A 26940-nucleotide genomic window follows, 5' to 3' on the forward strand; every position below is an offset into this window, starting at 1 on the left:
GGACTAAGTTCCATGTTCAGCGTGATGCTATATATATAAAAAAAGGTAACTTATTGAGTCCTAACTCCAGCCATGCTCTTTTTTCTTGAAGTGTCACTGAAATATCTTTAAAGAACAATTCCAGAAATATTATCTATTGCTGGTTATCTAACACGCTTCCTCAGTGGGATATAGCCTGATTATTTTTTGAATAGTTTAAAACTGTAAAAAAAAAAAAAACCCACATTCCATGTGGGTTTCAATACTCCTCCTATCCCAATGGATTGATATCCTTAGTCAGAGAAAATTTGGTAGCCTCTAGAGTCCACATACAAATGTCTATCTGAATATATAAAGTGTGTTATTTGTCATAAATCCTTTTCCAAAAATGGAAACATTTGTAGAGTCGCAAAATGGGTATAAATCAGTAGAAAAGGCATCAGGCCACCTGGGTTCTAATCCTAGATTTACCACTTTCTGTGTGATATTGATAACTCAGCCTTCGTTTCTGGATGTTAATTCTCAGATTTACAAAATAAGAGGGCTGGATTTGACTCTAACGACCTTTCTTCTCCTAAAATCTATAAATGTTTGAAGCTGTGACTGAATCAAATGGCTTTTTGAAATATTTATATTTCAAATATTTTTGAAATCTTATAAAAATATCCTCAGGCTGTATTGAGGATCAAAAAAGAGTTGATGCCATTATTTAGGTACTTCAAATCATTCAGTTTCTTTATATAATTTAATCCCTGGATAACTGAGGTAAATGAATTAGAAATGACATATTAATTGGAGCAGTAAGGCAACAAGGATTGGATCTAACTACCTTTGAAAATAACTACTTCCTAAAGTTCATCTAAAAAGATTATATGAAAACAAACAGTTAATTATTGCAGTAAGCACAATCTGGACTAAGTTTGGAAGATTGAGTCCATTTTGAAAGGACAATGAGTTCATTTTAGAATAACTCAGTCAGCTTTTGTAAAAGCACACATAAAAATTTAACATCACTAGTCATAAGTTAAGTCATAGTCGTGAGTTTTGCCTATTGGATTGGAAAAGCCTAAATTGAACAATAATAACTAATGCTGATAAAGGTGTTTGAGATAATCTTGCTCATGTACAGCTAGAGAAACATAAATAAGAGCAACCAAGTATGGAATTATTTGAAAGAAAAGTAGAAGAAAATTATGGTTCTAATATTGGCCCTCTCATTAGCCTCGATAGAATTCAGGTTATAGCCTTGATAGTATTTAGGAAATAGCTTTAATATAAATCAGCAAAATAGGTGGCACCTTTCACACACACACACATATATATTATATATATTATAAATATTACATATTCATAATATGAATATTATAGCAATCAGAATTCTTTTGATTGCTGGTCATCATGTGACATTCTAAAAGAAAATTTGAAGGTAAGGCACTGACTAGGTGATGACAGTGTCAGTTTAGGAGTCATATTAAAGCCTGGGCTGTAAGGGCTGAGGGAGCAGAGAAAGAATGAGGGTGACAAGGCCCTGAGGGAGGATCAAGGCACTGTGCTTCATGAATGGCCTGTGATAGTCATTTAAATCCTATTTCATGAGAGAGAATGTTGTATATGTCCCTATCAAAATAGGTGACAGCAATAGATACTTAAAACTTGAAGACTAGTTTTCCAGATTTAAATTTTTGAATTTTGCCACTAGGAAAAAATGATTTTGAGCTAGATATGTAAGATATATAAGCTCACACTGGGGACAATTTCTCTTCAAGGAATAGGACCTTTCTTGAATATAAATCTGAAGGTCAGAATTATAAATAAATTATGGTAGATCTTTTTCCCAACATAGCTTAAGCAAAAGTTGGAAAATCCTAGACAAGAATTCTATTTACAGCAGGTTAATTGTCTACATAGTCTGAGATATCCTGTTGCTGAAATACAATGAGACCTTCGAAAATTACCACAAATATAATATTTAATGCCTTATTGGATTTGCTATAAAGTAAGAAAAATACCAAAGGGCAAAAATAAACAAACAAAATAAAACCCAGTGAGTTGAATACAGTAGAGAGAAGTAAGTTGTAAAAAAGAAAGCAAACCAGGGCATGGTAAAGTATGAATACATGGAAGAAGATGAGACAGACACTAGTGTCTAGAGATTTTGGCCTCTGGCAAAGTGAGGAAGCTAAATCTGAGAATCCTGCATTAAGCTTTACTAAGTGTTTTTTAACTTCTTTTTCTTTTATGGAAATATGACAAATCATATCGGTTCCTTCACATAATAGTGACCCTTGATGCATAAAATAAAAAAAATGAAAGTATGAATAAAACCAGTTACATAGGAATATAGTTATCAAATCATTTTTAAAAATTGTAATATATGTGCTTCTTTATTAATATGTTAAATAGCATCTAATAACTATAATTTTAAAGTAGATATAAATGTAAATGATATTTTAAGACTTCTGCAACTATAGAAACATGATATGGAAACACATGTAATTCTTATTAGTCAGAAATTCTGGTTTGGCTTCTTTTACTACTGTGAAAGAAGATGTTAAAATTAAATGAGCTAAGTATTCATCTTAAGAGAGTTAAAGAACAGCAGAATATACTCAAGAGAATGTAAAAGAAAGATTATATTAGAAACAGAAATTAATAAGGAAATCAAAGATAAAGTAGTGGGAATAACAAAACCAAAAGTTGTTATTTGAAAATATTAATCAAATAGACATCTGGTGAGACTGATCAAAAACAAAGCAGAAGGCATATATATCCAATATTAGGAGTAGAAAAAAATTATAATTACAAATACAGAAGAGATTCAAAAGGAAGTAAGAAAATACCATGGATAACTTTGTGTCAATAGATTTGAAAACTTCAATAAAATATACAAATGTTTAGAAAAACATAATTTATTCAAACTGACTACAGAGAAAATAGAAAGTATGACTACTTCTGTAACCATTAAAGAAATTGAGTAATTTAAATTATTTCCACAAAGAGGAAAAACTAGTGAGTGATTCACAAAAAATTTTACTAAACTTTTGAGGGATAGTTTTACTATTATATCTCTTCTAAAAATAGAAAATAAAATTACAGTTCTTCAATTTACTTTAGGAAGCTAGTATTACCTTATTGACAAAACCACACAAGGGCACCTAGAAAAGAAAGTCATAGGCCATCTTACTCGAAATCATGGATGTGCAAATCCTGAGTAAAACATTAGCAAACCAAATAGCTATGAATAGAAAGATCACATCTTTTATAAATTGTGTTTCCACCCCAGAAGTTCAAGAGTAGCTTATGTCTTAAGCTGTCTATTAATTAGTGTACTATATTTACAGATTAAAAGAGAAACTAAGATGTGACTTTTTTCAAAACATGGAAAAGACATTTGATAAAACTCAACACTCTACCATTTATTATAAATATTTTTGAAGTAGGAATAGAAGAAAACCTTCTTAACCTGAAAAATGTATCTTTGGAAATGTTTTAAAAATATATTTTTATTTTTAAAACATTTAAAAATGTTTTAAAACTATTTTCTTTTTTTTTTTTTTTTTTTTTTTTTTTTCTTGAGACGGAGTCTTGCTCTGTCACCCAGGCTGGAGTGCAGTGGCGCGATCTCGGCTCACTGCAAGCTCCGCCTCCCGGGTTCACGCCATTCTCCTGCCTCAGCCTCTCCAAGTAGCTGGGACTACAGGCGCCCGCCACCACGCCCGGCTAATTTTTTGTATTTTTAGTAGAGACGGGGTTTCACCATGGTCTCGATCTCCTGACCTCGTGATCCACCCGCCTCGGCCCCCCAAAGTGCTGGGATTACAAGCGTGAGCCACCACGCCCGGCCTTAAAACTATTTTCAAAAAACTATTCTTGAAAAATTATCTGTAAAATTGGGAACAAGATAAGTGTGGACCAACATAACGGCCTCTATTTAACATTATTTTCTGTGTTTTAGTGTATTAAGTGCAGCCAAAATAAAAAAGCAAAATAATAAAATACACAAAGAAAAGAAGCAGCAAATCATCATTATCTGCAGATAATGATGGCCTAAATTAAAAAACTAACATGTCTTCACCCCTATTGTTATAATTAATAAGAGATTTTATCAATGTGGCTGGCTATAATATATAAAAGAATTTAATTGAATTTTTATATATCATCAATAAACATAAATATAATTTTAAAGTGATAATATTTATGATAGCACAAAGCATAAGGGTACCTAGAAATAAAACTAACAAAACTTCATAAGACCTTTATAGAAAAAAATTACAAAACTGTTTGAAAGCCATGAGGAAAAAATTAAATAAATGAAGAGATGTAATATGCTAGTGGACTGGAAAACTCAGTGTCATAAAGACACCTGTTATCTACAAATTAAGTTAGGAGATTTTTGAGAAACTTGACAAGTTGATTCTAAAAATCTAGGGGGAAAATATGGCCAAAACATTGCTGAAGAAGAATCTAATGTAGAAACTTTCTTTACAAAGATATCAGGACTTACTTTACAGTTACAGAATTTAATGTAGTGATATTTATGCTTGGTAGACAAATTGACTCATGAAGATGGGTCAAGAGCCCTGAAACAGAATCTACATTTGTGAACTCTTGATTTGCAAAAGACTTAGTATTACAAATAAGTGAAAAGATCAATGCCAGCCATCTGTTGTCATGCTAGAAAAAAAGAGATAATAGATTCTTACCTCACACCACATATATATACAATAATTTTGTCTATGTTAAAGCCTTATTTCTGAAAGGCAAAGCTGTAAGCCTTTTAGAAGAAAACAGCTAATGCATGCAGGGCTTAGTATCTACGTGATAGATTGATAGGTGCAGCAAACCACCATGGCACACGTTTACCTATGTAATGAACCTGCACATCCCGCGCATGTGTCCTAGAACTTAAATTTGAAAAAATCTTATGATGGGAAATAGTTTTTAAAATACACAAGAAACAAAATGTGTAAGAAAAAATTAATAAAACCAAATGCATTAAATGAAGTACTTCTTTTTCATATAAATTTACTGAAAAAAAAGTGGAAAGACATTAACTGGAAGGTATTTTCAAAATATATAACTGACCAAAGTAGTAACTGAGCCATGAGCACAAATAGGAAAAATGAAGACAGCTTTGAGAACATTGTTTTATGAGCTCTAGAAGCCCTAGTTATTTACCTGTACTATTAGAGATCCTGTATCACATTAAATCAAATTTCAAAATGCACCCATATCCCACAACAAAATATATTTTCCTTTAAATAATTGAAACAGTTTTTTGTTTTTATTTTGAAATTATCCATAGTTAACTAATCTGATTTCTAATGGTAATGCATTTTATCACAAACTCAAGCAATTCAGACCAATTCCACAAAGTCAGTAATTTGTACTCTCCTTTGAGGACAGATAGGCCAGCAATCTAGGGAGGTTATTTGCCTTGACTTTCATACGGGTTTCTGTCTCCTCGTTTTGGCCAAGTTAGCCCCACAGATTCTGGAATTTCAGTGAAATGTGTGGTTTTGACTGTTGACGTGGGCACTATTTTTGACTTGGCCTGCCAGTGGGCAGGACCCACCAACTGCTCACACACCAGCTAAGCACAGCAGCTGCCTCTCAGGAGAGGTGCCAAATGTGATATTTCACTGCTTTAAATAATCAGATACTTGTGAGTCACGACTGGTGCTTGGGACGCCAGTCTGTTGGGTGTTTGTTGGTGCTGAGGATTACTAACAAGAGAGCAGAACATGATAGGTGAGAGTTAATAGCAGGTATGTTTCATTTTATTATGTGTGTACTTGAGATGGGGGGAGGTGAGAGAATTCCAAGACACAGTTTTCCAGTCCTCCATACTAGCCAGAATTCTTAGGGCCTAGATGAAATTCACCAGCTATTTAAGCATAGACTAAATGGTCATTTGTTGGGGGGTTCCATAGCATTAATTCTTCACTGAATGAGAGATTTGACCAGGATAATCTACAATGTTTTCTAACTTTGAATTCCCTCGTTCTAATAAAATCAAGTTGGTGGAATGGGAATGGTGAGAGGCAGAGTGATGGAAGAAGGGGCATGGATGTTTTATATGGAAGAAAAAGTTCTCTAGGATTAAAATCAAGTACTGCCTTTGAAAAAGGAATGGAAATAAATTTAATACTATACCAGTTGATATTTTATCAACTCCAGCCTGTGATCTTGCAAGTAATGTCTTATGTACAGCACCAAAATATCTGGTCATCTCAGTGAGAAGATTAATCGACTAATTATTTGGGAGATGAGTCTTTTATTTCTAGGGGCTACATCAGCATCTTTGCATAAAATGCTGAAGGCATGAAATGCTCAGTGTGCCATTTTCATTAACAAGATGAGAAAAGCTTGAATTCCATCACTGTGAACTAGTTTGAAATTTGGCAAGCTATAGTCCTATTTTAGCTTTACAGTTTTTATAAAATAAACAATATTTGAAGGGTATTTTGAACTGACATTGTTAACTTAGGAGGTAACAGAACTTGTGCAATTCAAAGTCAGTAAGAACTATATATTGCCCTAAAAAAAATAGATGGACTTCTCTGGTAAAGTTCATTGTACTTGAACTGTGACTCCTCTTAGGTAAGGGGATGGTAAGGCCCAATAGTAATAACCAGACTCCTAAGGCCCAGTAACGTGAGGACAATTACAGAAATAACAAATTAGGGGCCTGCAGACCTGTTTTGATTGGCCTATATAGATTTTTTTAATTAAAAAATTTGTTGTACACATAACTGTCTGATTTTTTTTCTTACAAAAATTTTCTGACTTTTCTTAATGTCATCAGACAATATGGTAATACTGGGCCCAAATTCCTCAGTGGCAACTATAAGCTTCCCCTGTGTAGCCACTAGCATTTTTAGATGAGAGAATACTCATTAGTGTGTCATCTTATCCATCACTCTCTGTAGTCTGATGGGTGTCAGTCATTGATATTCCTAAGGCCCAGTAACATGAGGACAATTACAGAGATAACAAATTAGGGGCCTGCAGACCTGTTTTGATTGGCCTAGATAGATTTTTTTAATTAAAAAATTTGTCGTACATATAACTGTCTGATTTTTTCATACAAAAGTTTTCTGACTTTTCTTAATGAAATCAGACAATATGGTGATACTGGGCCCAAATTCCTTAGTGGCAACTGTTAGCTGCCCGTGAGTAGCCACTAGTATCTTTAGATGGGAGAGCACTCAGTAGTGTGTCATCTTACCCATCACTCCCTATAGTCTAATCGGTGTCAGTCATTGATATTGCGTAATGTCAGTCACTGAATTTATATCTGGTACTATAAGATATTTTACTTTGCTGACTATGGCATAGAAATTTTATCTCCAGAATCTTCACCTTATCAGAATTAGTTTTCTCTCTGTCCATCCAGATAGTTTTCTGGAATGTTGGGCATTAATGGTTTCTGTTGGCTGAGGATTTCTGTTCTGTTGAATCTGTATTTGGTAATTAGCAGGAATTTTACCTTTATACAAGCAGTCCTCACATGAACATAATCTGTTACGTGGTAAGTACATCCCTAGGTATGCATGTGGTTCATTATTTGCTTCCTTGGTCAGAATCAAAACATAAACTGGTCAAATATATTTTCCCTAGGGATTCTTGTAGAAGTGGCTTTCTGTGGAATCTTCTAGAATTAATTCCTCAATGTTGTATGTTTCTCAGGAAGTATTTCTTCAAGAAAAATTATTCAAGGTCTATATGCTTATCTAGAGGAAGGATGATGATCCCAACTCCTTTCCTTCTTGAGTTTCTTCTTTGGACTCGGAGTCAGTAACCTTGTCCCTATTGGCAGCTTCTCAATGAGAACACTGTAGAGCACATTATCTTTTCAGCAATGTCAAATCTGTAGGTTTCTAAGGAACTTGGCAATGGCTTCAAAATTTTCTACATTTGCATACTATGTGCAAAAGGACATATTTAAAAATAAAGCAATAGAAAAAAAACTTGTCCTTAAAGCTCAAAGCAAATATTCAAATTACACTCCACTAACAACTTAAATTAGAGCAATCCATGTGGATAAAATTCATTGTGTGCCACCTTCAATGAAAGCCTTGTTCAGTAGGTTTGACAGATCAAACTTACCTTCATGTCACAGATATTCCCCTAGTGGAGAATATATTCATATATTAAAATAGTTTCTATTACTATTTTAAATTCAACTTTTTGATGTCTATAAGTTTTAGATTTGAAAAAACTCTATATTTAGGATGACAATTATGTTGCTGAATGATCAAATTGGGAATTATTATCAGGATTACCATATGTCAGAGCTGTCTAAATAGGCCTTAAACCAATGGGAATAAAACATTAAATAAGTTCAAAGATTTTGACCCAGAAATTCCACTTCTAGAAATTTGTTCTAAGAAAATAATTCAGGATTTATTTATAGATTTTTGTGAAAAGATTCCCTCTAGAGTATTTTTTATTGTAATGATAAAATATGGGAAATAAATGTTTGCAAGTATGAGGTTAGCCAAATCACTTGTATTACGTTCATATAACTTACACCTTAAAAATGTTGTTTTAAGCAAAAAGCTTAGAAACATTTCAGATGCCCATTAATAGGTTCTGGTTGAATACAAAATAATCCATTCACACAATGGAATGCTGTGTCACTGTAAAAAGGAATGAGGAAGCTCTCTATTATAAGCGGATATGGAGTAACTTCCAGGATGTATTAGCAAGTGAAAAAAGTAAGATTCAGAAGGGTATATATAATATACAGCCACTTGTGTATATGTATATATATTTATATAATAAAACATTCAGCAAAGAAAACAGGTATAAAAGCAAGAATTTCTGTGAAAATACCTTGTGAAATAATGTTGACATTTGAAACTGATGAATGCTTTACATTTTAAAAATTAAATAAAAAGATACAGTAGAGTAACTCCTACAAATTCAAAACTAAAATAAATGAACTTAACTACATATCAAGTTGAAGACATTATCACAGAGAGAAAAAATTATATCTGGTTGCTTTAGAAACAATATTTTGACTATATATATTTAGTGTGATGTATTCTAAGGATGAATATAGTTGCAAACACATTTTGCAACTAAATTGTTCAGTTGTTTGGTTGTTAGTAACAACATTGGTATTATTTCAAAACTCCTTTGTATCTATTGTAGGATATAAATATGTAGTTATTTTAACATCAGTAATCACAATTTTCAATGCAATAGAAGAGAGATAGAAGTAGAAAATCAAATAAGTAGAAATCTCATAGTATACAATTTTAATTGAGATTATCAGGTGGACTCTTTATTTTTTCGTTTCACAAATCGTATATTTCCTAGCTCTGTCCACTTAAAAGAATGAAAACATTAATAACCATTAATTAACAAGGGCATACTTAGTGCTCAGATTGTGGCTTAAATAGTGTTTTAAGTATTATTGCAGGAATGGCTTATTTCAGATCTGGGATAGAATGTTTTCAAGATTAGCCTGGGCCACATTGTGCCAGAAAGTAAGATAACTATGAAAGATGACTGTGTTGCATCGAGAGAAAAAACGTGAAGGAGCTACTATTTGCCAAAGTTGAGACAATTTTGCTTCAAAAAAGAATAATGAATAAAACTTATTGAAACATGTTTATTATATTAAAGCCTATTAATTATAAACTAAGAGGAAAAAATGACCAAAAAAGCCCCAAATCCAAACAAGTTCACTGTGTGAGGACTCCCCAAGACCATTCCCATGTTCAATGATTCACTAGGAGGACTTACAAGATTCAGCATGTAGTGTAATCATGACTAAAATTCATTACAGTCAAAGAATACAAAGCAAAATCAGCAGGAAAAGGCAGATGCAGTAAAGTCCAGGGGAAACCAAGCTCAAGTTTCCAGGAGCTCTTTCTCAGTGGAGTCACACACAGTACATTTAGTGCTCCCCACAATGAGGTATAACAAAACGTGAAGTGTTGTCTGTCAGGGAACCTTGTTAGAGACTCAGTGCCCAAGGTTTTAACTGGAGGCTGGTCACGTAGGAGCGATCTGCCTAGCATGCACCAAAATTCCAGGCACCGGAAGGCTGGTATTCAGCACAAACCACATTGTTTCTACAAACAACTTTACGTACAATGAGTCACGCTTATCAGTTCTGGCATTGTTAGGAGTCGTTCTGGCATTGTTAGGAGTCCTTCTGACTTCTAAGTTCCCAGATGCCAGCCAAAAGCCAATCTTTTAAGCAGCACTTTGTAAAGATATGCAGTCTCAAATCTGCTTTGTTAATACTGTTTTTGCATACTCATTTCATTAGACGTCATTGAAAGTGAATAAGGGAGTAAATCCTTACTCTGAAAATTGGCAATTAAAGAGAAAAAATTAAAAACGTATTGACATCTTCCTGTATGAACTATATGTCAAAGACGCCAAATCTAGCTAATAAAAGAAAGTTATCTGCAGAATTACAGCTAATAAATGTGAAAGAAATAATAGAACTAGAAAATTGTCACTGTGTAACTCATAATGGAAGAATTAATTCATGCAGTGGTTATCAATGGATGAATCCACAAAATAAATGGTAGATGGGAAAATATGGTAGAATTATACTGTCACAATCTAAAGCAATTGATTAATGTTAGTATAATAAAAATAAGACAATCAGATGTTATGTGCCTTGTGATGTGATACAATGTAAAGTACATATACTTCAGAAAATAAAATAATACATATGAAACATTTATAAATATACCTTGTCTAATCAAACCTCTAGAGCTAACTTTCATTTAGATAAATAAGCTAAATACTGTCACAGGAAGGAAAATAGATGCACCCAGGATATGGAAAATTGTTTTTTCAAACAAGTCAATGACTGGTGGAAAAAGAAGAAAGAAAAGATGACAAAGTAAATTGTGTAAATCTTGTTTGGATCCTGATCCAAACAACCCAATTATAAACAGACATTTTGAACAAAACTGGAGTAATTTGCTTATGGCTAAGTGGTAGATAAACCAAATAATTATTGTTAATTTCTGTAGCATAAAAATGAAATTGTGAATATGTAAGAAAATGTAGACATTTTTAAAGAAGATGCACATGAAACATGTTAAAATACAATCAGGTCTGGCATTTAAAAATCTATCAGCAAAGAAAAATAAAAGAGATAAAACAGGAGATTTCAGTTTCTAGCTAGGGACCAGATTTAATCTACAACTTTAAACAAGAAAACCAGACAAAATACACCAAAATCCAAAGATTAGACATTGGCCAGCAGTCAGCATAGGACTGGAATCCTTGAGAGAAGAAAAACAAACCAGGCGATTCCCGTAACTTTTATGTTGGAAGCAATTTCTACGCCAGAGTGCATGGAGAGGGAATTCAAACAACTTTGTATTCGTCCTAAGTCAGTGAACTAGAGAACAAAGTTGGAGGAAGCCACAATGGCTAATATTTTGGGGCAGAATACCAGAGATGAAAGAGCTGGAGAAAGAGAGAGAGAGAGAGTGAGCCCTCTGGATATCTCTAGAAGGGTTTCCTTCTGGCTGAATACAGAGCTGCACATGCATATGAGGAAACCATCCAAGCCCAGGGACATCGCCACCAGAAATCTATAAGCTGGATAATTCCTGGAGCAAGTATAAGTCTGGGAACAATTCAGGTCTCCAGTAATCAGAGTGGAAAGATCTTCTAATACATAGGACTTCTAGCAGAATTTTCAGAAGGGTTTTAGTAGTTGGGCTATATTACATAGGCAGCTCTAGATTTGCCCTAGTAAAATGTAAAAGCATGACTTAAAAGGACCAAATTGACTCACAAGTAAGTTAACTGCATGGCCAGAATAAAGTCAAACCATATTGTTTAAAATACAGAAAAACCCAGCAGCATACAAGAAACATAATATTCACAATGTTTGGTAAACAATAAAAAATTACCAGGCATGCAAAGATGAATGATAATATGACAAATGACCAGGAAAAAAAATCAATAAAAACAGACCCCAAATGCCAGAGATGATGGTATTATTCAACAAGGATAAAAAGAAGCCGCAGTGATTTAAAATAAGCTATGTAATAGAGAAAAATTGAACATCTTGAAAACAGAATGGATATTTTACAAAAGACAAGATAGGACTTTCAGAAATAAAAGTATGGTATATGAAATGAAAAAAATTATCAGATGGGATTAATAGCAGATTAGATTCTACAAAAAATATCAGTGAACTTGATGGCATAGCAAATGATACAGCCCAAAGTGAAGCACAAATAAAGAATGGTTAAAAATAAAAGAAAATAGTCTCAATGAGCTGTGGGAAAATAATAAGCATTGTGTATAATATAAGTACAATTAGTATCCCAGAAGGAGATAAGAAAGTGGAGGGAGGAAGCAGAAAAAAAAAATCATCATTTAGAAATATTTCAAATTTGCTGAAAATAATAAACCCACAAATCCAAGAAAGTCAGTGAACCTCAAGTAGAGGAAATATAGAAAGCCGTATCAAGGTACATTGTAAGCAAATTGTTAATAATTAAGTATAAAGAGAACATTTTAAAAGTTAACAAAAGTAGTAACAATAGAATTATTAAAAATGATGTAAGCTATAAGACAAAGGAGTGACATTCTTAAAGTACTAAAATAAAAAAAAAATTGGCAACCTAGAATTCTGTCTCAATTCAGTATTTTATTTCTTGTATAGTTCATTTATTTTCCTGTTTTTCATTGCACCACGAATGATTTTTTTCTAATTAAAAAGCAAAAGACTTTTTCAGGTACACAAAGCTGAGAGGATTTATCACTAGTAAGCCAGCATATCAAGAAATGTTAAAGGAAGCTCTTCCTTTTGTTTTCAGGTAGAAAACAAAATGATACTGAATGGAAATGTGAATTTACATAAAGGGATAGCAGTCACTAGATATAATAAATATGTAGGCAAACATAGAAGAGATTTTATTTCATTTTTAATTTATTTAAAAGGTAGTTGACTGCTTACAGAAAAATAAAAATAGCTATATATTGGGTGTTTATAGATGCAAAATGTGTGACAACAATAGCACAAAGGCTGGGAGGGGAAAATGGAAGTAGACTGGTGTAGCGTTCTTGTACTATATATGAGGTGGTCTAATATTATTTAAAGTTAAAATGTAATCAGATAGGATTTAAACTCTGGAACAATCACATAAAAATAAAACAGACTTACAGATAATATACCACTGGTGGAGATAGGATAGAATTTAAGAAAACACGGCCAGGCACAGTGGCTCATGCCTGTAATCCCAGCACTTTGGGAATCTGAGGCAGGCGAATCACCCGAGGTCAGGAGTTTGAGACCAGCCTGGCCAAAATAGTGAAACCCCTTCTCTACTAAAAATACAAAAATTAGCTGGGCATGGTGGCGGCCGCCTGTAATCCAAGCTACTCAAGGGGCAGGAGAATTGCTTGAACCCAGGAGGTGGAGGTTGCAGTGAGCCCACTTAGCGCCACTGTACTCTAGCCTGGGTGACAGAGCGAGACTCTGTCTCAATAAAAAAGAAAAGAAAATGCAGTGAAATGAAAGGCAGAATAGAAAAAAGTAATGAAGAACAAATGAAGTAAACAAAAGAAACATCCCAAGAAAGTAGATTCAGACTCAATTACATTAATAATGATGTTAAAAGTAAATGGAAATTCCTACAATGCAATTATAAGGAGACAAACCAACTGACAAAATGGACAAAGATTTAAATAGAGACTTTACCAAGGAAGATATGGCTAATAAGCATACGAGAAGATTCCTGACATCATTAGTCATTAGGGAAATGCAAATTAAAATCGCAAGGAGGCTGCTGAGGTGGCTCATGCCTGTAATCCTAAAACTTTGGGAGGCTAAGGCTGGAGGATTGTTTGAGCCCAGGAGTTCCAGAACAAACTGGACAAGATGGCAAGACCCTGTCTCTACCAAAATTTTTTTTAAAAAGTTAGCTAGGTGTAGTGTCACATTCCAAAGAAGATACTCCCAAGTAGTCCCGGCTACTTGAGAGGCTGAGGTGGGAGGATCGCTTGAGCCCAGGAGTTCAAGCCTGCCGTGAGATATGATCACACCACTGCACTCCAGTCTGGATGACAGAGCAAGACCCTGTCTCTAGAAAAAAATAAATAATTCACAATGATATACCATTTAATACCCACTGGAATGACTTTCATTACAAAGACAAACAATACCAAATATTAATGAGAATTTAGAGAAATGTGGCTCTAAATTGCTGATGTGAATGTAAAAACAGCCACTTTGGAAGGCAATTTGGCAGTTTTTTTAAAAAAAGTTTAATACACTTTAGAAGAAGACAAAGCAATGCCACTCCTAAGTCCGTCCAAGATAAATGAAAATCTATGTCTACGCAGAGACTTGAAATTGAGTTTATATTACAGTAGTTACATCTAAATGACCCAACACATCCATTAGCTGGTACATGGTTAAGCAAATGTGGCATATCAATGAAGCGGGATACTAGTAAAAAAGAGAAAGAATGAATATTGATACATGCTTTATTATGGATGAACTTCAAAACCATTAAGCTAAGTGAAGAAGGAGGAAGAGGAGGAGGAGGAAGAGAAAAGGAAGGCAGGCAGGCAGGAAGGAAGGAAGAAGGGAGGAGGAGGAGGAAAGGAAGGCAGGCAGGAAGGAAGGAAGAAGGGAAGAGCAGAGGAGGGAAGGAGGGAAGGTGGGAAGGAGGTAAGGAGCGAAGGAAGGAAGGAAGGAAGGAAGGGAGGAAGGAAGGAAGGAAAGGAAGGAAGGGAGACCACCACACAAAATACACATAGGTTTCAATTTATTTGAAATGCTTAGAAAAGAAGAATCTGTAAGGACAGAAGTATATTGGTGGTTGTCTTGGTCTGGGCATAGAAATAAGAATTAATTGTAAATGGGCACAAAGGATTTTATGTGATGAAAACATTTGAAAACTGGATTATGGAACCTAGTGAGTTTACTAAAACGCATTGAATTGTACATTTAAAATTGGTTAATTTATTGTATCTAAATTATATTTAATACGGTTGTTAAATAAGAAGTAAATGAAGTAAACACTCAGAATAAAAGGCAGAGATTTTCAGATTGCATAAAAAAGCAGGACATAATTTATTTTGTTTAAAAGAAACACTTTATTAAAGGCTCAAATAAGTTAAAAGTAAAAGAATGGAAAATATATACTATTAAAACAATCATGAGCGGAAGCTGAAGTAACTATATTAATATCAGACTAAGTAGATTCCAAACCAAGCAATATGAAAGAATCAAAGAGGATTATTTCATGATGATAAAAGGGTAAATTCATCAGGAGAATAGAAACAGACTTAAGATGCATGCATCTAATAAACTAGCTTCAAAAATCTGTAAACCAGAAGTAGAACTGAAAAAAGAAATATAAAAATCTATAATTAGAGTTACAGATTTCAAACCTTATCATTTTAGTATTTGATAGAACCAGTAAACAAAAGCCGACCTGAGCGAATGGATATTTACAGAAAACTTCACTAAACAGCAGACAAACACACATTATTTGAAAGTACACTTGGAAAGTTTATCAAGATCATAAACTGTGGCAAAAATTGAGACTCAGTACATTTAAAATAATTGAAATCAGACAAAGTTTTCTGAACACAACGGAATAAGACTAAAAATGAACAGACAGATAAATAGAAAATTCCTAGGCAATTACAGTATAACCATACAGTTTTAAATCACCCATGGACCAAACAAGGTATCAGAAAGAAAATAAAAAGATATTTTGACCAGATGAAAATGAAAACCAAATATATCAACATTTATAGGATAAAGCTGAAGTGCTTGGAGAGAAATTTATAGTACTAAATGCTTATATTAGAAAAGAATGAAAGTCTAAAATAAATAAGATTCACTGTGCAGGAGTTTGAAAAAGCAGAACAAATTAAACTGAGACAAAGAGAAAGATGGAAATGATAAGAAAATAATTACAAAGAATGCAGGCTTGTATGAACATGTAAGAATCACCTCATGTAATTCATCATCATATCATACTTAAAAAAGAAAAAAGTATATGATTATCTAAATAGGTACAGAAATAGCATGAGACAAAATTCAACATTCATTCATAATAAAACCCTCCAAAAAACAGAAATAGGAGGCTGGGCATGATGGCTCATGCCTGTAATCCCAGCACGTTGGGAGGCCAAGGTGGGCAGATCATGAGGTCAGGAGTTCAAGACCAGCCTCGCCAACATAGTGAAACCCCATCTCTACTAAAAATACAAAAAAAAATTAGCCTGGCATGGTGGCACCTGCCCATAGTCCCAGCTATTCAGGAGGCTGAGGCAGGAGAATCGCTTGAACCCAGGAGGCAAAGATTGCTGTGAGCTGAGATCGCACCACTGCACTCCAGCCTGGGTGACAGAGCAAGACTCTCAAAATGAAAACAAACAAACAAACAAAAAACAAATAGGAGAGGATTTCCTAACACTGATAAAGGGCATCTATGAAAAAACCTACAGCTAATATTACTTAATAAAGAATTGAATGTTTTACTCCTAAGATCAGAAAAAGGGGAAGGATGTTTGCTCTTACCACTTCTATTCAACATTGTTATAGAGATTCTACCAGTATAATAAAGTAGGATAAAAAAGAATTATACATACTGGAAAGGAAATGAAACTGTCTTTATTCATAGGACACATAATTATTTATGTACAAAATCCTAAAGATTGTACAATATCTACTAGAACCAATAAGTTAGCTTAGCAAAATAGCAAAACAAAGTCAAAATCCAACTGTATTTTATATACTACTGATGAATAATTGGAAAATAGTATTACACAATTCAGTGCCATTTACAACATAGAAATATGAAAACCTGGGAGATAAAATATCAAAAATATGTATACAACCTCTACATTATAAACTAAAAAGTGTTATTGACAGAAATTAAAGAAGATGTACATAAATGGAGATATAAAATGATAATGAGTCAGGAAATTCAATATTGTTTTTATTTTAATTTCCCCAAATTTATAGATTTTTTGCAATCTCAGTAAAAATCCCAGGAGGATTTTACATAGAAATTAACAAGATGATTCTAAAATGTTTATGAAAATGAAAAGTCTTCGAATAGCCAAAACAATATTAGTAAACAACAACAAAATGGAAAACTCATATTAACTGAATTCAAGACTTCCTATATAAGCTTACAGTAACTGACTGTGTGATTGGTGAAATATTGAATAGACCTGTATATCAAATGCCTTTCTTTCAAGTAAAGCCAGTAAAACACAGTAGAATTATAAAATAGAGAAATTGCAAGGTAATCCTTTTCAAAAGGAGCCTAATATTTCAGAAATAAGTAAGTTGATTCAGATGTTTAAATTACAGTTTGATTAATGTAATAGAAGTTGAGAGAAAAAGTCATACACAGAATTAAATACCCAAACCAGAATGGGGTCATGGGAATAGGACATGAAGGTCTGATGAGTTAACAAATACATTGTCAGGCACTGATATTCAAGAATCTATGTTATTTACTATTTTGAGGATAAAACCAAAAGTGTAGAAGTTATATTTTTTTTTGTTTTGGAAGATTAAGTTTACTTGGAAAATATAGAAAGACAGATGCATATAACTTAAGGGTATACTACAGAGGCTCAGCCACGTGCACATAAATGTATCCTTTCTGGAGGGATACAGAAGAAATAATTACAAATGACTAAAACTCTTGGAAGCATTGGAGCTGGAAATGAGGGTGAACTGAATCAATATAATATCCTCTAATATTATTTAGAATTTTAATATTTATATATTTTATTCTTATAATAATGAGAAAATGATTCATTAAAACTTGTATCTGGGTCTACCCAGTGCCTAATATAGAGCCAAGCTTAGAAGAGGTACTTAATGAAGAGTTGATGTCTTGTTACACGTGTAAAATAACTTTTAAGGGGTTAAATAGAATAATAATTTCAAATTAAAACTGTACAAAATAAGAATAGAGTGGAAAATGAGTAGGAACAGCACATTTAATGGAAGGAGTTGCTTTAGTTGCACGATCATGGTGATTTTTGTTGTTTTGGTGAAGAGGGTATTACACATAAACAAATTTGTAAGCCCATTTTGTAAATGCTTCCCTAGGGGCTTTGGTATGCCCATCAGCAAGAGGTGAATCATGCAGAGAACTACAGGGAAGAAAGCTAAACAGCAATTCACTTTCTTTCTGTGCTTTGCATTCAGATAGATATGCAAATAGGTTCAGTGAAGTGAACCTGGTTACAACATCACTTTGAAACTCATGTAAATTATTTTAAATGGGCAGAATACAGACCAGCTCATGAGTTTAATTTATCTCTTTTTTGAATCATGTGGTTTTGGTATCATTTTGAAGTGATGCTGCTTAGTTCATTTGAAGGACATGAATAAAGCATAAAAGTATTTGCTTCTTTACGCTTATTTTGTATGATACATGCATATGTCTGTTGTACACATTATATATAAATTTAAATAAAAATATATGATACTGAACAGTAAAAAACACTCATATATGTATATATACATGTGTATGTGTATATGTGATCTATCTATCTCTCTATCTATCTATCTGATTAATCATCTCCTGGTTTTCCTAGAGAAGAATAACCCATTCAACCTTTGGGCCTAGCACAAGAATCTCATTTACTTATCAATACATTTATTCATTCTTTTATTCATTCTTCTATGTTCTAGGTGTCATGGGTTTAAGAAAAATCAAAATAAAGGAAAATAAAATTTTCCAACATTACCCAACTGGTGGTTTCTTAACTGTTTCTAGCTGCCACCCACTAACTTATAGCTAATTAGGTCTAAGAAAGACAGTTAATTGATTGGTGAGTTGTAGCTCATATCAAAATCCAGAATATTTCTCCATGTTTTCCCAGAGCTAATAGGTTGGTGCAAAAGTAAATAGCTTGGATAATCATAAAGTGAGTTATAATTCTTCAAAATAATATCACTGAAACTGTAAAGGGAGAAAAAGAAGAAAGAAGAAAGAGGTACATTGTCTCTTTTCCAAAAGACATAACTGAAACTTTTGTATCTGTCTCTTATTCTGTGATTCCATAGTCTCTTTTGGCCTTAATTTTTCTAATACACAAAATGATGGCTAGGATTAGAAACAAGAATCCTGAGAAAATGGCTGTCAGGATCAAAGGATTGACAGGAAGGTAGAGAAGGTAAGTACACCACCATATCTCCAAGTATGTTATTCAAAACGTACTTATTACTCAAAGCATGGCCCTTGTTTCAGCAGCAGTGGCATCGCCTAGGGCTTTTAGAAGTTGCAGAAGCTTAGGCACCCTGCAAACAGATTGAATTGGAATCTGCATTTTACAGAAATCCTCCAGAAATACCCTCCAGGTATTTTATATGTCCATAAACATTTGAGAAGCATAGGATTTAAAAATAGACTTGTTTGGGAAAGAGGATTTTTTGAGGAAATGGACCAGAAGTGGCACACTGTCCTATTTCATGGGGACAACTGCAGGGATTTGGAAAAAGTTGCAGGATATAGGCAGGTTTGTCTTCCCAGAGAGGGATCCTGCCTCCTTATCTACCTTCTTCAAATGCAAATACGAGCTAGAGCTCAGGCAATTACCAGGGTTTAGACACCAACTGCAAAGAGTTGTCTGAGCCCTAGCTGATGGTACCTGGTGACTTTCTGAGAAATTAATTTCAGGTTATTGGAGGACATGGGACGCTGGTAACATGGCAGGTTAATTTGGATACAATCAGCTCTTACCAGATAACATGGCAGGTTAATTTGGATACAATCAGCTCTTACCAGATAACATGGCAGCTTAATTTGGATACAAGCAGCTCTTACCAGAAATAGGAAACTCCCTTTCTCATGACCTTGCAGAGGTCTTCTTTGGACAATCCTATGAGTCTCTCCCCATACATTAAATAAGATTATACATACATACATACATATATATATATAAAAAATACATATGTATGGGTCCATATATTATGTATTATGTATTATACTGTGTTACAGTGCCTGCCCCGTGGTAGACCTTCATAAATAATCACTATCATTTTTATTTATATCGACATAAAAACAGATGTTGGCAGTCATCATTGACTTACAGTTTGCCCAGACTCAACCAAATCACCTTGTTATGGGATGAATTTTGTTCCTCTACCCACTAAATTCATATGTTGAAACCTTAACCCTTAATGTGATGCTATAGGGAGACAGGGCCTGTGAGGAGGTGATAAAAAACTAAATGAGGTCATAAGAGTGGGTCCCTAATTAGAGAAGGCAGGTGCCTTTATAAGAGCAGGAAGAGACACCAAAGCTCCTTCTCTTTAAGGACACTGAGAAAGACTGTGTGAGCACACAGCATAAAGGCAGCCATCTACAAGCCAGGAAGAGAGCCCTCATCAAAAATTGACCATGAGGGCACCCCGATCTTAGACTTTTGGCCCCCAGAACTGTGCAAAATACTTCTGTTGTTTAAATCACCCATTCTATAGTACTATAGTACTCATTCTATACCCTGAGCTAATACACTCCTTTATTTTCACCATGTTGGTTCATGTTTAGTCACCTCTCCCTCATCCTATATGTGTAAGTTGCTTTTTTTTCCCACCAAATTACCGAACTATGCTTTTCTCCTGTTAAATTTTGTCTATTACGATCAATAGAATTCAAATCAAAGCAGTCTGTTCTTCTATTTTATAATAAATTATTGTGCACAAGATTTTTGCTCATACTACTACAATCCATTGTGTTTGCTGCCCGTCAGCCCAACTGTTTTCTCTCTCGCCATTCTCTTGCTTCTATTTTGTTTTTTCTTGGGCTCTGTGCTCATTAGTTTATCACGAGATCCCTCTTGTCAAAAGGAAAAAAAGGAATGGTGTGAAGGTCACTGGAAAAGTTGGAGATAGAGCAATGGTTCTCAACCTTCACTATGTATTTGCTGATACCTGGTTCATACCCAAAGACATTCTCATTTAACTTCACATAGGTGCTGTCTTAGGATTGGGAGTTTTAAAAGATTCCCAGGAGATTCTAAGCAGTCAATTGAGACAATTCCTTGTAATTTTCAGCCAGAATGATTATAACTCAAACTGGTGAGATTCTGTGCATACCTGCCTGGTGGGGACTGCCTTATGGAAAGGTTTGGAAATGCTAACCAGGCTAACAGTTTTGGGCATCTGTCCGTAGAGTCTTTCTGAGTTTTGTGTAATCATATGTAAATTGGGACCATCCTACCCGTATATCAGCTTAATTATGGTCCTGCACTGCGTAACACTGTTGAAGTAAGTAACGGGCCACATTTATGACAAGGTACCCTAAGATTATAAGGTAACTGAAAAATTCCTATCACGTAGTGATGTTATAGCCGTCCTAACGTCATAGTGCAACATGTTACTCATGTGTTTGTGGTGATGCTGGTGTAAACAAAGCTATTGTGCTGCCAGTCATATAAAAGTCTAGCAATGCAATTATGTACAGCAATACATAATCCTTGATAAACAACTTTTACTGCTTTATGTATTTACTGTACTACACTTTAAAATATCATTTTACAGTGTATTTTTCTATTTATATTTAAAAAGTGTTAACTGTAAAACAGCCTCGGATGGGTCCTTCAGGAGGGATTCCAGAAGAAGGCATTGTTATCATAGGAGTTGACAGCTCCATGTATACTCTTGCCCCTGAAGACCTTCCGGTGGGACAAGATGTGGAGGTGGAAGATGGTGATATTGATGATCCTGACCCTGTGTAGACCTAGGCTAATGTGTGTTTGTGTCTTGTTTTTAAGAAAAGTTTTAAAAGTAAAATAATGAAGAGAAAAAAATTTTAAAAATAGAAAAAAGCTTATAGAATACAGATATAAAGAAAAAAATACATTTGTGTACCTGTACAATGTGTTTGTGTTTTAAACTGTTACCAAAAAAGAGTCAAAATGCTAAATAAAAAAAGTTTGTAAAGTAAAAACATTACAGTAACCTATGTTTAATTTATTATAGAAAGAGAAATATTTTTATATAAATTTAGTGTAGCCTGCTTGTACAGTGTTTATAAGAGCTACAGTAGCATACAGTAATGTCCTAGGCCTTTACATTCACTCACTGATCACTCACCACTCACCCAGAGCAGCTTCCAGTCCTGTAAGCTGTATTCATGGTAAGTGCCCTATAAAAGTGTACCATTTTTTTCTTTTATACTGTGTTTTTACTTTACCTTTTCTATGTTTAGATACACAAATACTTTTCATGTGTTACAATTGCCCACAGTACTCAGTATACATACACAGTACTCAGTATACTATAATGCTGTACAGGTGCAAGGAGCAATGGGCTATACTAAATAGCCTAGGGGTGAGCAGGCTGTACCATCTCGGTTTGTGTAAATATACTCTGTGAGGTTCACACAACGATGCATTTCTCAGAACACATCACCATTTTTAAGTGATACATGACTGTACTAGTTTTACTATTCACATAAGAGGCCAGCAGGCAGGAAAGAAAGAGCCAAGTTTTTCTGAAGAGTTATCTTGGAGAAGTGCAGAGTGGCCTTCTCATCCACACCATTCATTTTTTCATTCGTCAAACACTAACTGAGCATTTAGTGCCAGGCACTTGTTGTACAGTAGCAAAAACTTTACCTGTAACAAAGCTTATCATCTGTTAGAAAATACAAATATTAAAGAAATAATCAAAGAAATAAATTTATACCTAAAATATCATAAGGCCCATGAAGGCAAGTTCATGGTGTTATGCAAGAGTAGAAGGGGTCTTGATTTGGCCAATAGGCATTTCAGGAAGGCAATCCAATGTCTCTGGGAAGCTAGGACTTTTCTGTGGCTCAGAGCAGAGTTCTCTAGTCTCTAGTGTCTCCTGGAGGTATAGGGTATCATCAGAACATATAAGCCAGGATATGGGCTCCTGGAGGGGTGGGCTGACCACTTCTTCCTCCCACTCCCACCCAAATGCACTTTCTTCTGCCCTTGTTTCAGACTCAAATCAGCCCATTATTACACCCCACCTTCCCATTCCACCATCACTGCCTGCTCCTTGCCCTCCCTCTTCATCCTTTCTCCTTGCTAAAATTTTAGCATGGCTTTTATTTCTGACTGTTACCATAGATCCTGACTCAGAAGGCTCACCTACTTTGTTTGGTTATACTGGAATATTAATTGCATAGTTTCAAAGAGAAAAAATAATACTCTATTTCATAAATACTGAAGATACTTTTTAATTTAAAAGATGTTCTCAAAAACGTGTGATAAGAGAGGAAAGAGGAAGGTGTATTGTGTAGACTAAGATGATACACAAATGCATCTGGGGAAACAAGAGGAATGCTTTACAAGAATAGTCAGCTGCTCTCTGTGTGCAGCAAGGTTTGTGTGCTTCTTGGAGAAAGTATTGGGAAGAAAGAAGGCGACTACCTTTATATTTTGAGTGAGGCAGTTAATCTTGTCAATTTCACACATATTACTCATTGCTTTTGAATTAGTTTGAGATAATGTTTTTATCTCAATAAAGATAATTTTGGTGATTTACTGTTAACATATAGGACAATAAAAATAAAAAGATAAAAGGCTAGATAATCCCATTACCCTTAAATAGTCAGTTATAAATGTTAGATACTTTTACCATAGAGATATTAAGCAACTTGTAGAGAAGCTCTTTGGGAAATAATTTCATCTTAAATAAGACTACTGTCAAAATAGCTATCTTTTCCATTTGTTAACATCTAACCTACTTTTATCTTTATATTTAAGGTGGATTTCTTACACGTAGGTGGCATTATCTTCTTATCATTTAACTGTTAACTATTAACTTTTGTTTTTATTTAAGTTCAGGAACTTTGCAGATCTCCTATTAACTCTTCAGTTAATAATGAGGTAAGTCTTAAGTAAATATTCAAATTTTATCTAAGTTTTTTTCAATTAATAGTGCAGTTGTGAGTTCAGAGAAGACATTGAATAAGGATGAGAGGTGATTGATAAAGGGAGAAATGTGGAAGAATATTTTTTCTATTCAAATATATAAAATTTTACCTATTTAGAGATTTTTTTTGGTTTATTTTCTGCATTTTTAAAAACTTTTAATTGATTATTTTAATGGACACATTGTAATTGTATATATTTATGGGGTACAACTTGATATCTTGATATATGTTGTATGATGATCAAATAAGGATAGTTAGTGTATTCATCACCTCATGCAGTTCTGATGAAGACACCAAAAGCAATTGGGACAAAAGCAAATTTGGCAAATGGGATCTAATTAAACTAAAGAGCTACACAGCAAAAGAAACTATCAACAGAGTAAACAGACAACCTACAGAATGGGAGAAAATTTTTGCAAACTCTGCGTCCAACAAAGGTCTACTATCCAGCGGGAGGGATCACAGAAAATAACTTATGGGTACTAGGTTTAACACCTGGCTGATGAAATAATTTGTACTGCAAATCCCCATGACACGAGTTTACCTATATAACAAACCTGCACATGCACCCCTGAACTTAAAAGTTTTTTTTTTTTTTTAAAAGAGAAAAAATGGTTTAGGCATTCAAAAAACTAATAGGTATTTTAAAAATGTAACTAATAATAGAAATTGGTAGGTAGCAAGCACTTACATTTCACAAAGCATATGTGGATGGATTACTCCATTTAAAGAACAAAGCCCGGCGTGGGGAGACACTTATATAATGGAAACACTGGAACTCTGAGATTGATCCAGACTCACAAAGCTCCCTAATGGCCAGCCTAGGACACACTCAGACTTGGGACTGCTTAGCTCCACGTTTCGTGGTCTTTATATGTGTCACAGATAAGAATCAGACCGTGACAGACACAAATCATGTGAAGCGGTGTCTCTCTCTCTCACCCATTGATCCCCCGCAGTTGTAGATGTGATTCTCCATCCTAGTAAAGAAACTTGCAATGAGAGTATGTGTCCACTAGAAGGCCGAATTCCGAATTCGCCGTTCTGCTGTAGAGCCCAAGTAGACAATGCCATCGATTGCTCCAGGCTCTCTTTCATCAGCTTTGTACCACCTGATTCAAACGCTAAAGCCCTGGGCACAGGGTGCAATGAAAAACACTCTTAATTCCAAGTGGAAGAAATAAAAGTTGTACTTTTCCCTGCTTGTCGATGCCTTCCCTGTGAAGTATGTTGTAAACTGTGGCACCCCATAGAGTGTGGTGTCTCACCATTAAGCGAAGCCTTTTCCCGTTTCTGATGTTTGCTGGGTTGGCAGGAAGAAAAATATCAGTTCTATTTTTTAACCATACTATTTCTGTTGCCCTAACAGACTCCAGGTAAATTAATACACTTTGAATGAGTCATTAGTTCCCATTTGCTAGAGTTCATGAAAATGAAAGCATGAAACAACATTTTATAGAAATTCCCTGAGGCACAGAACATCAAACCTGGGAAAGACGTTAGAGTCCAAATTCCTTATTTTATAGACAATACAACCAAGTTTGAGAGCAGGGGATGACTTGCCCTTAATTATCCTGCTCACCTAAATCAGAGGCTGACCCAGAACCCAGATCTCCTGTTTGCATGCTTCCATCCTGCCCAGATTTTTTTTTTTTTTAACAGTGGTCCATAGAATCCTTTGATGGCCTGACTCTCATCTTAATAAAGCCTGATCAGAGATTCTTCATTAAATATATTGTTCACATATATTTTAATTTCCATTAGGAAATACTATTGTACCACACCAGTCAGTCTACAGCTAGAGAAGACTGGGGGGGATCTTGCATCCTTATGCCAGTTAGGTCTTCTTGCACACAATTCCTGTGAGCATCCTAGAGATCCATGCCTCCTCATTCCTAGATTTGCAGAGATGGAGAGCTCACAGTTTTGAGGTTACCTAATTCTATTGATTGAGTAATGCTGAGTAAGGATTCCCACCTTACTTTAGTTGGGGGAGAGAGAAAAGTTTGAGAAATGGGATTGAGGGTAGGAAGTAGGGAGAATAATTTAAGATTGCTGTCCTTTCTTGTCTGATGATGAAGAAGTACAGAAGGACTGGGTGATTCATCTGAGATTCTGAAATTAGATGTCAGAATAGGCATTATATAATGCGATAGAAGGCTCGTTAGACTAGTAGTCAAATACGGTGAGTACTGACTCCATGATATAAGGGGCTGCTCAAATCCGAGAGTCACCTAAACACCTTCTTTCTTCAAATATCTCTCTAATTCCTCCCCAAGTATTGTCTAAATAGCCCCTCAGTATATTCCCCTCAACTCTTTCCTATCACTTTTTCTTTTTTCATCCAGATATGCCCAGCACCCTCCAGTTTGTCCCCAATATTGTAGTTTTCTGGAACTTCCCCAAAAGCAAATACAATCTTGCATCTTTTCTGATTAAAATCCTTTATTGGCTCCTCCACTGTCCATACTGATAGCTGTTCAATTGCACTTTGGAGGTGAACAACTCCATTTTTAGAGCCAGAATATGTCCTTTTCCTTTCCCACTAATTTGCTTCCTCACTGAGGAGACTCCCTGTCTAGCTTGTCCTTTCTTCCTTGCTGAAATTAAATTTCTCTGTGATAAAAGAGGCTGGGAGCTGAGGAAGGTTTTGCAGGAATTGCCCCAGCCATAGCTACATGCGGCAACAAGATGCATGATATTTTAAGTTATGAGTAGCAGAAGCCTGTACATAATCAGAAAGATTCTAAAATATTATACCTCTAAGAAAAAAATAATATACACACATGAATGTACATATATCTCTGGACAGAGCAGCCACTAGGCTCCTGATGTGACTTGCTCTACATTCCTCGCCCCCTGGGGAACCACACAAGTGTTTTGCAACCTCCTTTCTCACCTCTGCCTACCATGCTGTGTTGCCTCTGAACATTTATATTCCACCCCCTTCTTTTATTTGTGGTAATTTTATACATGACAGCTACTAACTAACTAAGGGAAAATGATAGAGGGTCCTATTTAAAAAACAAATGCAAGCCTGTTAGTAGAAGCA

The 26940-nt window shown here is 34.7% G+C and overlaps 1 long non-coding RNA gene across 1 annotated transcript in view; it reads left to right on the forward strand.

The window, feature by feature from the left end:
• The window catches only part of LOC134737051 (uncharacterized), a 345347-nt gene that overhangs the window by 292471 nt on the left and 25936 nt on the right, over positions 1-26940 (forward strand). The window contains exon 4 of the long non-coding RNA XR_010121613.1: positions 23795-23841. This is a non-coding gene — a long non-coding RNA (uncharacterized lncRNA). The remainder of the gene's footprint in view (positions 1-23794; positions 23842-26940) is intronic.

Source organism: Symphalangus syndactylus, chromosome 6 (assembly GCF_028878055.3).
Source record: "Symphalangus syndactylus isolate Jambi chromosome 6, NHGRI_mSymSyn1-v2.1_pri, whole genome shotgun sequence".
Lineage (NCBI taxonomy): Eukaryota > Metazoa > Chordata > Mammalia > Primates > Hylobatidae > Symphalangus > Symphalangus syndactylus.